A 13,723-nucleotide genomic window follows, 5' to 3' on the forward strand; every position below is an offset into this window, starting at 1 on the left:
TAAAGATTTTATTCATGAGAGACAGAGAGGCAGAGGGAGAAGCAAGCTCCCTTTGGGGAGACCGATGCGGGCCTGGATCCCAGCATCACGACCTGAGCTAAAGGCAGATGCTCAACCACTGAGTCACTCAGGTCTCCTATAATCTGAATTATTTTAAAGTCCTGTCTGAAAACAGCAATATTTGGTTTGCTACTGAGTACATTTCTTTAAACTATTGGTTACATGTTACTGTGTCCCCTCCATCTCTGTTAAATTTTTATTGAGTAGTGAGTATTTTAATGATACTTTATGAAAATTGGATTCCCTTATTTTCAACTGGAGAATGTTTTGTTTTAGTTGGCAGTTAAATTACTAATCATTTTGAACCTGTGAAGTCTTAGTGTTATGATTTGCAAGATCAAGTCTATTTCTTTTTTACTCTGTTTTTAAGTCCTAGTATATTGTCTTTACTCCAGAAGTGTAGAACCTTTCAGGATGCTCAACACTTTCTATCTAAACATTGGTGGACTCCATGTTAATGCAGCAAGGGTCATACCTTGTCTGTTGTATTACCCTCTGCATTCCTCTCCCCTCTAAGTCTACAATGCTTAGCTCCTTTTTATAGATTCAGGCCCACTCCAGTACCAGAAGTTAGACCTAAGGCAGAAGAAATCAACCAGCTCTATACCCACAGTCTCAACATAATTTCTTCTAGGTATTTATGCACAGGCCTGAGACTGTTTTTATCTTCATTCTTTTCAAATCACTTTCTTGTAAACCATGCAGGACTAGGGGCTAATCTTTGAGTTTAGTCATTCTCCTAGGAACCAGAGTCCTGCTTCTGAATCTTTATCTGATGGTTGTAGTTCTGCTGTTCTTAGATGAAACATCTTAATTTGGTCTGCCTGTTTGGGTTGGAGGGTTTTGTCTGCCTTGGGTTTTTTTTCTTGCTCTGTGCTATCCACTCCTGGGCAAGCTCATTCATGATACTAACTTTTGATAGTAGAAGATAGTAGAATCTACTAAAGAATATTGGCTAGCCATACCAAACATCCTATGCTAATCTATTTGTAAGTTCTTTGAGAAAATATTTATTGAAATTTCTCAGCATGCCAGGATCCCAGAACACAGAGATAAGTACTACTGAGAAATTCTTTTTTTTTTTTTAAGATTTTTATTTATTCATGAGAGACAATAAGAGAGAGGCAAAGACATAGGCAGAGGGAGAAGCAGGCTCCATGCAGGGAGCCCAATGTGGAACTTGATTCGTAAACTCCAGGATCATGCCCTGAGCTGAAAGGCAGACTTGCTTAACCGCTGAGCCACCCAGGTGTCCCTACTGAGAAATCCTGATGTGTAGTGCTGATTACTTACAGTAAGAAGAAAATTACTAGTTGTTAAAACTTGAATGGGGAAGTGCATGTGTATATACAAATATTATTTATCATGACTGAACAATGGGAGCAAAAGAGATTGCATTGGCCTGATGCTCAATATCTCATTTGCTTTACCCATGAAACCAGAGGATCTTCCTTCCCAAACTGCCACAGTGAAACTTTCTGAAGTCAGCTTATGAGCCCAGTGCTGGGAAATGGCATTTAGCATAGCTGGCATGTTCCTGAGGCAGTAGTTACCTACAGAGAACAGTAGTGGAGGCAAATTGCTTCTCAATTTTATGCGACGCTGACTTGTCAACCCAGAGGATGCATTTCATTATCTGTGACTTTGCTGGGGATTAGTCTGGACAGCTCATTGAGGCAAATCTGCCTATCAAAGGAACACTTGAGCTTTACTTATTTAAATATATTTTTTTCTTCTATCATGAAGTTAAAAGCAAAAAGTATGTGTGGGGGAAACAATTAAAAATGTTAATGATTAGCAAAAAAAAAAAAATGGAGAAAATGGAATCTACAAGGAAGTTGGAGTAATCCATTTTTCAGATCTAACAGCCCATTTCGTTTGTCCTAGAAAGGGTTCAAGGGTCAAAGTAATGAGCTTCTCTGTTCTTTCCTTCCATTTCCCCCTTGAGATGCCCATAAATAAAAGGTATTTTTAGAATCTCATCCTGCCATTTCAATATATCAGTTTCGGAATTCTATACCAGTATAGTCCTGTTCCCTTGGGATTCAAACATTTGAGCAGCAGAGCCTGAACCTCACACAACACCCTACCTTATCATTAATCCAAGAAGGCAGGAACAAGTGCCTTCCAGTCCACCTCCCACCCCACCCCGTACACGAGAAGAGGAAGCTTTGGAAACTACAACACAAGTTTTGAGAAGACTCTAAGCAATGGTGGTTTTCAATGTTTTCCATGCATTCCCACCAAATTTCTGTAAACTCTAGATCCCAGACCTAAGAAATGTAATGTCTCACTTGTGTCATTCCAATCTGGGTCCTTCAAGTAGCTCGTTGAACCAGTGCCTTAAAGCCATTTAAATATTTTTTTATAATAAATTTATTTTTTATTGGTGTTCAATTTACCAACGTACAGAATAACACCCAGTGCTCATCCTGTCAAGTGCCCCCCTCAGTGCCAGTCACCCATTCACTCCCACCCCCCACCCTCCTCCCCTTCCATCACCCCTAGTTCGTTTCCCAGAGTAGGAGTCTTTATGTTCTGTCTCCCTTTCTGATATTTCCCATATGAATATGTTAAAGGTAACTCATGCTTGTTATGGAAAATTTGGAAATTCTGTTCTTTCTCCACCTGAATACTTGTTATAGCTCTGGGCCAGGGGGTGGTAAAGTTGGATCCAGGCTTGCATGTGAGAAGCAGATGAACAGGCCTTGAAACTAAGCTGTGTGTTACAACCCAATATTATCAGCACTTTTCTTTAGGGAATATAGAGTAATACTCAGCTAAAAACAAAAGAAGATTTTATTAATCCTGTGCTATAATTTACTTTGAGTTCCTTTGGAAATCCTGTTGGTAAGAGGGTAATAGTGCATTGAATTCTTAGGTTGTCTAGTTTGATACCATCAAAAATTTATCCCATAGTTTTTACGGAAGCAATACCTTTTCTGCATGCACTGTTAACATGACATTTCAGCACAATGGGCTACATTTTCTTGGCTGAAACTAAAAAAAAAAAAAAAAAAAAAAAAAAAAAAAAAATCACTGGAGTGTCAGCCTGCATGTGACTGTTGTTCAGAGAACAGCATTTAGAGATGGCAGGAAGCCAGATGGACTAATCTGATTGCAAGTGGAGCAGGGGCTTCTGGCCTGTCCCATGGGATCTTCTGTGAGGACACTCTAATGAAAAATAGATTAGATTTTTACCAAGTGGAGCTTCAGGTGTCAAATGCTTAAATTGTACCATTTCCTATCCTCATTACAATTACTGTCATAAGAATTGATTCACATAATGCTTTTTTTGTGGGGGGAGGGAGTGGGGAGAGTCCTCATTGCAGTCTTATGGAGTGGAGATGTAGAAATAAGACCCAGGAGTGCATTATCTGCATGGCCCTGGGAATCACTGGTCCCTGTAATTGTGAGGTACATTTTCTTTCCCAGGCTATTTGTATGTGGAGGTGCTTTATGAAAGATCATAATCTCAGTAGGGAAAAGCATGTCCTAGGATATGGAAGAGTGAGAAGCTATTCAAAGGAAGAGAAAGAGTCAGCAGTGGAAACTGGTGACATAATATATATATAATGATTGTGCTGGAAAAGCCATTTATAAGGAAGTAAAAGTAACAACTAAAAATACAGCCAAGGGAAAAAAAAAAAAATACAGCCAAGGAAGCAAAAAGCAAATGATGAAAGGATTCTGTAGTTAACTTTCTAATATCAAGGCATTTGAAGAATGCTGCTTCCAAGGGAATAATTTTTTAAAAAATGGGAATATTGGGAGGGGATGTTACTTTCTAGAATTTTTTTTTCTTTTTCTTTTTTCTTTTTTTTTTTTGCATTGTGCAGAAGGGACTAGGGGCATAAAACTCAGTAATGATCAAAATGTCGGCCTGCTCCTGGGTCTCTGACTCCCAGACCACTGCTCTTCCTTTCATCCACAAATTTTTATCTTCAGGAGCAAACAGTTTTGGATTTTTCACATAGACATGAACTTTGCATTGCTTTTCCTGTAGCAAGGATGGGTCAGCATTTTATTGGGTGTATTCTGAAGAGAGCTCATCTTAAGAGATGATCCATGAGGAAAAAATTTCCTGGGAAGACTCACAGGAAAGAGGCTGTTTGACTTTATTTAACCCAGAGTGTCTGGAAAGTATTTTGTCCTGCAACCCTTTCTGGGTGTTAATTAGATCTTATCTAACACAGTTTGGAAAGCTGATCTGGATAGGGCTATTCACACACCCACATGCCATTCACACTGGCTTGTCCTGATTAAGGGTACTAGTTGTAGCCTCAATTAAAACTTGCAGTTCCAGAAAGAAGACTGAACCAATATTTCCTGAGATTCTACAGTGTGAACTGCAGTGCTCATTATCTTATAACTGTTGTTTCCTGTTGTCCTTCTAATACCATAGGTATGATTTTCTTCACTTAACACAAGAACCTTGAGATTCTGAGAGACCAAGTGGTGTTTCCAAGGTATTTAACAAAATTAGCTGTGCGAAAGAGCTAGCCCAGGTTATTTTTCTTCAAAGAGCTCGCTCTTTGAACTAGAACATGGAAGGCAAGCAGGTAACCATTTCCTGGTAGAAGGAGGAATGTCTTGGTTTGTGTGGAATCCTGGAATGTGAGACTTTCAGTGCTAAAACCGAGAGTGTCAGGCAAATGGAGATACATTGGTCACCTTGCATTCTTCCTCTTACCCTCCTAATAAACGTAGATGAACCATCCCAACACTTTTCTGCTGAACCTGCATATTGCCTCAGAATCTGCCCTAACTCGTCCTCCAGGCAGCCACTACCAATCAAAGGAATCATGGTGTGTGTGAGCACGCGTGAACGCAGGTGGATTAGGGTGTGGGAGGAGGGTAAAGGGAACGTTATTTCATCTCTAACCTATATTATGCTGGCTCATATGAAATCTTTTGCATACCAAATAGCCAGAGTGCTAGGGGAGGACTCCCTGCGGAGACTCTGGCTCTGTATTTCAGACTCCAAGCCATATCCACCATGTCAGGTGAATGCGATAACTGCCAAACTACAGAAACAACCCACCATGGAATGAACTGACATTTAGTGATTTTTACTTCCCTTCAGGCTGATAGCTTTCATTTGTGACCCAAATCCATTCTTCCCAATTCCCCAACCCATTAAATCTGGGCTACTTGTTTTTGTATTTTGTTTTAGCCTCAGCTTTCAATCCTCAGAACATGCCTTAAACAAGTGAGTTACTTAATATCGAAGAAAGTGATTCTACCGATTTAAAAACAGAATCAATTAATTGAAGCTTTTTCCGTAAAGTAGAAGTGTTCTCCCCTTTATCAACAGAAAATCTTAATTATGTCATAAATCAAAATAAATATTAAAATATGTAGGACTCAGATTAAACAGTGAAGTCCTTTAAATTTCAGTTTCTAATCATCATAGAGGAGTTTTTGATATCTTGAGTAAAAAAAATCAGGCCTAATCCTCCAATCCTATACAACTTGTAAGGAAGCTTCTAAAACAGAACATACATGAAGAAAACACAAATCATTACTGTACAGCTTGGTACATTTCACAAAGTGAACTTGTAATCACTAAGATTAAGAAAGAATATTGTCAGTGCCTTGGAGATACTCTTCAAGCTTTGTGTCAGCCACTCATCCTCCTTTCAACATCTACTGCTCTCCTGACTTTTTTATGATTTTATGTATTCATGAGAGACAACAGAGAGAGGCAGAGACAAAGTCAGGGGGAGAAGCAGGCTCCCTGTGGGGAGTTTGATGTGGGACTCCATTCCAGGACCCCAGGATCATGACCTGAGCCAAAGGCAGACGCTCAACCACTGAGCCACCCAGGTACCCCTACTCTCCTGACTTTATTCCCTATAGAATGTTTACCTTTTGGGGCTTTATATAAATGGCATTTTTAGTGTCTGGCTTCTTTCATTTATTATAATGTTTGTCCTAGGCATTTAGGTTTCATGTATAATAGTTCATTTTTCTCTTTGCTATATAGTATCTACTGTTGTGCCACAGTACAGTTATGCATTCCACTATTGATAGGCATTTAGGTTCTGGTTTTTGGCTAGTACAGTGTTGCTGTGAACACTTTCGTATGTGTCTTTTTGGTGAACACACATGCATTTCTGTTGGATTTGTATGAAGGAGGGGAATTACTGAGTTATGATAGTGTATCCATATATTTAGCTTTAGTAGATAATAGCAAACAATTTTCCAAAGCAACTATACTAATTTATACCCCTGGTAGCAATTATTTGAAGTCCCAAGCACTCCACAGCTTCATCAACAACTAAGATTTATTCCAAAAAAGAAAGTATTTTTCAGTCTTAAGAGAATATTTGTGGAAGTGGATGCCTTCATTGTTGCCCCTTGTCTTCCTGTCTACCTCCTTTCCAGAAAGTTCTTTCCTTAAATCCTCCCTTTTCTCATTCTGCATATTTGTTCCTGCTTTTTATTAGAAATACTCATTAGAAATGTGATGTGGTATATGCATTTGTGTAGAGGATAAAGGGTCAATGGTAACATAAAAATGAATCACTGGAATTTTTGGCATCATTATTCTGTGTGAGTGTGTGTGTGTGTGTGTGGTTAAAGACTTCATTTTTTAGAGCAGTTTTAGGTTCCTAGCAAAGAGGAAGTTGCAGAGATATCCAATATATCCCCTCCCTTCACACATACGTAGTCTCCCTTATTATCAGCATCTACCATCAGAGTAGTACATTTGTTGCAATTGATGAACTGACATAAACACATTATCACCCAAAGCCCATAGTTTACATTAGGGTTCACACTTGGCATTGGACATTCTATGGATTTGCATGAATGTTTAATGATATGTATCCATTATAGTAGCTTACAGAGTAGTTTCACTGCCCTAAAAATCCACTCTTTCATCAGTTCATCCTTTCCTCTTCTCAAGTTCTGGCAACTACAGATCATTTTACTCTCTATAGTTTTTGCCTTTTCTGGAATATCTTATAGAATCATAAATGAAGCTCTTTCAAGTTAACTTCTTTCACTTAGTAATGGGCATTTAAGCTCCCTCCATGTCTTTTCATTCCTTGATAGTTTATTTCCTTTTAGTACTGAAGAATAATCCATTGTCTGGATGTACTCCAGTTTATCCATTCACTCACTGAAGGGCATATTGGTTGTATTCAAGTTTTGGAAATTATGAATAAAGCTTTTATAAACACCCAGGTAGAAGTTTTTGTGTGGGCTTGTGTTCCTTGTTATTTAAAGAGTTGAAAGATTAATTGCTAGATAGTGTGATTAAGAGTGTCCGCAGGACCTTTGTTTGGCCTATCTATGGTCTGCTCCATTCACTTATGTTACCTTTCTGGCCCCCATCTCTATACCAGATATTTCCACTTATATATTCTTCAAATAGTTTAAGCTCAATAAATCTGAACTCAATAGATGAAATCATCATCTGTCCAATCCTACTCCTATACTATTAAAACTAGCTCCACTTTTGAATTCTTTTATTTCTAGTTAACCTCCATTCTTCTATGGCTATCAGGCATTGAAATGTCTGTCATCTTCCTGCCTCTTCTCCATTTTCCTCCATATACAATTAATAATCAAGTTCTATAAATTCTTCAAAGATTCACTTTGTTTGATCCCCTCTTTTCCACCCCTGCTATCTGATTTAGTACCTCATTTTTGCTTAAGCTATTACAATAGCCACTCCTTTGTTTTTAAGCTTCCATTTTTTTCACTAATCCAATTCCTCTTGTAATGCTGTGATTGCTAAATAATTCTTCATAAGTAATACTGTGATTATGCCATTCTTCTGACGGAAAATTACCAGTTATTTCCTAGTCTGTGGTGAGTAAAGGCTAAACTAACTCATTACCTTGTCAGTCAAGACCAGATATTCTGGCTTCTATCTGCCTTTCTGGACTGAGTTCCCTCTCTCCCCTTGATATGCTTTGTGACTCCCTGCCTTTATGCTTGCTCAGATTATTCCTTAGCTTGGAATGTTCTTCACCCCTATATTTCTCTCAAGTATAGGAATCTTATTTATTCTTCAAAACCAGACAAATGAACATAAGTTTCCTAATTATGCATTTATCATTCCATATTGTAAATGGTCTCAACTCAACTACAATTTCTTTAATTGAGGCTCTTCCAAATTTGACTAATTATAAGAATCCTCTGAGCTTTGTATAGATATATGGACTCTTAAATACGACAAGACTACTGAAACACTGATATAAACTTTTTCCATATTACCTTATGATGACTTAATGCTTGTTTTTGTGTGTATGTTTTCTACTAGATCACCAGATTGCTTAGGGCTTGGATGGATCTTTATCTCTGTATGCCTTGAATTTCTCAGCACAGTTATTCGCACATACTAGGTGTTTAATGCATACAGATTTAGTAACTTAATAATATGGTTCCCCAGGGAACTACAATGATTATTTTAAAAAATTTATCAAAGCATTCTCATATCCTCTCTGTTCTTGGCCTCACTTTTTTTTTTTTTTAAATGTCTTTTATCACATTCTGATTTCTTTTTTTTGGCTGATATTTCCAGGATTGGTTTTAGGTCTCAACATCATCAAGGAAACTGGGAAAGCAATTAATCCAGTGTCGATATCTCTTATTTCTGGGAAACCTATACTTGAATCAATTGAGGCACACTATATTTGATGGGGGAAGGAGAATATTATTCACTCTAAAGAACTACAGAGCCCAGAATATAATATGAAAATCATGACTATAAAATGATCTTCCCCTTGTGTGTGAAGACAGAAAGATACCAAATTGCCCTGGGTGATTTGTTCTTACAATGGCTCATGGTGATTTATTCAACTTCAAGTCACTTCTAAGTTTTTCCAGAGAAAGATAAGGCCAAATTACCTGCTGGTGCCTAATCTTTCAGTACGATTACTTAAGAGAATGCTTTGGGGCAGTTTTCTGCTTTGATGATATTATGGTGTATTCACCATTTAACAATGGTGAGATGATTGTCATTTATGGGACCCATCCTAACTGCACAATGGTTTCTGATTAGGATAAGACCGAAATTGTTGCTGATTAGTGTAACACACTGTGGTTGGCTGTTATTGCCCCATATCTCCTTAGAAAAAGGTGGCACCTGTAAAAATCAATAATGCATGAGTTTGAGAAAGCCCTGAGATAGCATTTCTGTAAAGTCCAGAAGGAACGAAAGAATCAAACTTTCTCAATCTCTAAGTTTCTCATTTTATTCGTATCAGAGTTTATATAGAGCACCTGTGTTGTGCTTTTTACTATGCCAGCTGTTGTGTGTTAGACAAGAGAAATAAAAGTTATTTCTATCCTCAAGTAGTTTATGATTTCGTTGGGTGAGATAAGACACTTAAACATATACAATTAAAAGGCAATGCAAGGCCATATGTGGACATTTTGCAAAGGAGATGTTGTATAGAGAATGTGATAAAATTTAAGAGAAGGAAATGTGTCATCCTTCAGGATGATTGGACTTAAGACTGGTTCTAATTTTATGTGAGTAAAATGAAATAAGTAATTAAGGAACAAGACCACTGATAGAGCTGTTTATATCTTTTGTTTTTTAGGCAGGGGGTTGAGTGCTTAGTAGGAAATCTAAGGATTTTTAAATGTACATCTTGGGTAATTTTTAATGTATATTGTATTCATTACCCCTGAAGGTGTCAGAACATAAACAGCTTCTTCCTAATGGTGATATCTCATTTTGCATTCTTAAAGTGATTTTGTTTACAACTGGGCTATTAATTATCTTCATCAGTGGCAGCCTTTGAGCCATTCATTTGCAGTCTTTGCATTCTGGTATTTTCCTGCTGTCTCTCTTTTTGAGTGCACTTCTCTCTCTGCAGTGATCTATAGTGCTCAAGAAAGGGTTTTTAAATTGACAGGCTGAAAGATACCAGCACCCGGGAGAGTTTATTAAACCCACAGCCAATGAACTTGGTTCAGCCAATGCCTTTAAAAGAATGAATGTCGGAAAAGCTGCAGGGTACGGTATCGTTTTAGTGCTGAAAAATGAGACTGAGATTTTGAACAGTGTGAAATGGACATTCTGTTCGGTAGTTGAAAGTGTGTGTGAGGGAGGAAGAGATTATGCCAATGAAAGAATGGAGAAGGAAATATGAACAAGGAAAAATTTATATAAGTGGCAGTTTTCCAGGGACACTTTCAGGGGTCAGGGCAAGGGAGCAGGTTTCTTTTGGATGGGAAACTGTTCTACAAAGGGTTATTTTACCCTCTTTATTTTCCTGTTTCAAGAGAAAAAAAATGAAGCTTTAAGTGAAACAAAATCTGCTGGATTATTTTATTTTAAATAATTTATTTATTCATTCATGAGAGAGACACAGAGGGAGAGGCAGAGACATAGGCAGAGACGTAGGCAGAGGGAGAAGCAGGCTCCTCCCAGGATCCCCGGATCACGACCTGAGCCAAAGGCAGACACTCAGTCACTGAGCCACCTAGGCATCTCTGTTGGATTATTTAGACACTCACTTGTCTGTGTGTATGGGTTGGACCAAATGTTCCTGGAGACCCTGTCTAGCCCCCGGTTTTGAGAATCTCTCCTGAGAATGTAGTTTGTGTTTAATTTAAACATGAAGTCTAGATTCTGTTGGGCATGCTACAATATTGGCCAAAATGCTGAAAAAGTAATTTAGTGAATTGCATTAAATGTGCATTCTCCAGTATGTTAACTGGATCATATCTCCTATTTCCTACTTTCATCTGTCATTTATTCTCATGTATTGAGCACCTGTAAGTGACAGGAGACCAGGATACAAAGACAGATAGGCTCCCAACCTCAAGGGATTTGAGTCCAGTGGTGTAGATGGTAAATTGCCAAATAAATGTGTGATAGAAACACAGAGGTCAGAAAATGATACCAGAACTAAGCTGAGCTTTGATGCCTTGTAGGAATTAGCTAGGTAAAATGTCGGAAGGTCAACAGATTATATATCGGAAGACTTTAATTAGAAAGTTAAATTCATGCAGTATTGGAACAATTTTTCTTAGTAAATTGCACTTGACTATAATTGCTGTATAAATGTTACTAACACATAAATAATAATAAACTGAAAGAAGAAAATGCCCAAAAGGAAAAAGATTCATTTAGTCATATATAGTTTTGTTATTTCACATATATTTGGAACACTTTTTCATGTAATCTAAACTCTGACCAAAATGCTACTCTATGTTACATTGCCCTGGTCACTTGACAAGAGAGTGAGAAAGCCTGGACACTGTCTATACTGATATGTATGTTCTTGAATGTTTAATGATTTCATTTGGTTGCCATTTGGGGTGGGTAATGGGGCTGAATTAAGTTTGGTAGTCATCTGAAACAGCAATATGAAGAGAAGTTGTATATTTTGTGAGCTTTTGACATGTGCTCTGATGGCTTCAAATGCATAATAGACCTCTTCATTGTTATTTTGGGCACAATCCGTAATGACTACCCTTAACATTATTAAATGGGAAAAATACCCTTTCTTACTTCAGAAGGTTGTAGTAAGGATCAAACAAAGCCATGTGTGTGAAGATCCTTCATAGACTGCAAGCTCTTACAGCATTCTGCTTTTAGGTCAGAAATGTTAAACTCTCTGGAAAATTTAACTTTTAAAAGTATTCTGTAGTGCTCTTGATTTCTAGTTTTCATCTTCCTACATTGTGTGTGTGTAGGCACTTTATATGTATAAACAAGCATACCTTCATATATATATAAACATGTAAAATAAAAATATGTATGTGTGTATATATAAAATTAATAATAATTCTAGAATTCACTAATCTTACATAGTGATTCTAGTTATAGATTCTCAGAATTTTCTTTTTCCATACCCCATTCTGCTTTTTGCTCCTTTTCCTGCTTCTGTGCTTGCTAGGGTCTGCACCCCCACTTTATACATGCCTCAGAATGCACATAGTGTATGTCCTCCTTGTAAGGGACAAAGGATTAATGATTTCTTTAGAATCTATGACATCTAAAGAAGGTGAGAATGATCTCATATGTGCATTCTGGACCACTGGCTCTAGACATATCAATGCCAAGAACCTCTGGCTCCAAGGAATAAATGACTTATGAAGGACACCCGGGCCCTCATCCTTGTTTTAAATAGTTCCTGGATGCCTGAGAGGATACATGCACCAGACCACAATCCTCAGTAAAAATCTCAGACCCCAAGCAAATACGGGACCCTTTTTTCTTTCTGAATCTCCCAGATACTCTGTCAGTACCTGCACACTCTATACCTTCATAAAACTCTGCTTTCACTCCTTGTTGGCTTGTGTTTTATTTCTTTTCAATATGTAGCCAGGGATCCTCTCAGCTGGTCCTGCGGGGCACCTTCTGGGTCCTCAGACCGGGCCTTCCTGCATCAAAACGACCACTGAAATCTCCGGTTCAGGCTTAGTAGACAGCATTCTCTTCTGAGAATCCTTCTATATAAATTGCTGTGCTGAGGTCTCTTGCTGTCATGTCATTAACCACAAAGGCAATTTGTTTGCTCCCTTGCCTAGGTTTACAACCACTTAAGATGGACTGTAATTTGTGAGAGAGTCTGGGGGCTGAATTACTATAGGGGAAACGTTGGTGAGTGTGAAGCCTGCATGAGCTTAGTGTCATTCAAACTCAGATGACAGTATATCAGAAACATATAAGGTGGCAGTTCTAGCTCAGTGTCCTTCACAGGAGGTCATGAAGTTTTTAAGCCTGAAAAGGATCTCAGGGGGGTAGTTCTCTAGCTACATGTCTTCTCCTGTGGAAGCAATGCTAAAATGAGTGAAGGATGTGCCATAAGAACCAGAACTTAGGCCTCCCACTTAGAGCTCTTTCTACCACACTTTGCTCTTTCCCCTTTTGGTACCGTACACATTAGGGCCCAGATACTTTCTGGTTTCCTTTATAGTCCAATGCAGGATTTATCAATATTTTGAGAACATTACTTTGGTTCACATTGTTCACGTTAGGGTTTCATCCTGATGGGCAGAAAGTAGACTTCAGTGTCATAATCTTGAAAAAATTGTTTGGATGAAAACATTTAGTTCTTTATATGGGGTGGGGAGCAAGGTGAATGACTCTGTTGACTTGTATTTATATAGCTTATAAGGGAAATACATACATATGTAGAGTAGGATTATTAAACCTGTATTCTGTTCCTCTTTTCTTTACCAGTCAACTGTGAAATTATCAGCATTTCACTTGATGTTTCAGATTCTTACTTTCCTGCACAATGAGAATACAAGTAAACTACCACATTAGATTACTGTCCAGTTTGAGATAATTTGTGAATATAAACATTTTGTCAACTATAACAAGTCCTACAAATACATTATTACTTAACTGCATGCTTTAGAGCCTTCCAGTTTTGCTGCCTTCTACAGGTGGTTGAATCAAGTCGTATACAATTCCAGCATTCTCTAGTAGCTCCATAGGGAATACTAAGGGTCCTCCTTAAAGCTGCTTGATTCTGATCATAGATCAACTTCCTTCTTGAAAGTGTGATCAGACATGAATATTAATCCTTAAAAACCTTGACTTTGGAAATGAGCAATGGCAGGGGAAAGTCATTTATATTAAAAAATCATGAATTGAAAAAGGTAACAGGTAAACAGAGGCACATTAAACAATAGAAGGCTTAGTGTTCAGAGCCTTAAACTATAGTTTATTTTGAAT

The 13,723-nt window shown here is 37.9% G+C and overlaps 1 long non-coding RNA gene across 2 annotated transcripts in view; it reads left to right on the forward strand.

Annotated features, from left to right (window-relative positions):
* Nucleotides 1-13,723, forward strand: part of LOC140607486 (uncharacterized) — a 117,693-nt gene that overhangs the window by 83,146 nt on the left and 20,824 nt on the right. The window lies entirely within an intron of this gene.

The sequence above is a fragment of the Canis lupus genome, chromosome 16, assembly GCF_048164855.1.
Source record: "Canis lupus baileyi chromosome 16, mCanLup2.hap1, whole genome shotgun sequence".
NCBI lineage: Eukaryota > Metazoa > Chordata > Mammalia > Carnivora > Canidae > Canis > Canis lupus.